We start from the raw sequence: 438 nt of genomic DNA on the forward strand, positions 1-438 counted from the left end.
TTCACCTTGATACCTTTTTAAAGATCATTATGTGATTAACATGATATGAGCACAAGATGTATACAAATGATATACGAATATGTCTAGTCTATCAAGTTTTGTTATTATAATATTATTAGATGAGATATTTTTCTGATCATCATTACATGAACGACATATGAGCAGCATATGCGCACGCATTTGTATGCATTTTTGCAATCATCCACGTCAATATATGAGCGCGTGCTGAGCGCAACATGACATCATTTTTCTATCTGGGTAATTATATAAAATTATATATTAATTTATATATATAATTATACATGATTATATATATAAATAGAATGTATAAACATGAATGTACAAATTTGATATATAATACCCTTATAGAAATATCATACTAAGAATCATTGATAACTACTTATTTTCAGTATTAAAAATACTGGATAATAAGTAATT

The sequence above is a fragment of the Odontomachus brunneus genome, unplaced genomic scaffold, assembly GCF_010583005.1.
Source record: "Odontomachus brunneus isolate Ranch 3 - 2012 unplaced genomic scaffold, Obru_v1 Obru_scaffold_248, whole genome shotgun sequence".
Lineage (NCBI taxonomy): Eukaryota > Metazoa > Arthropoda > Insecta > Hymenoptera > Formicidae > Odontomachus > Odontomachus brunneus.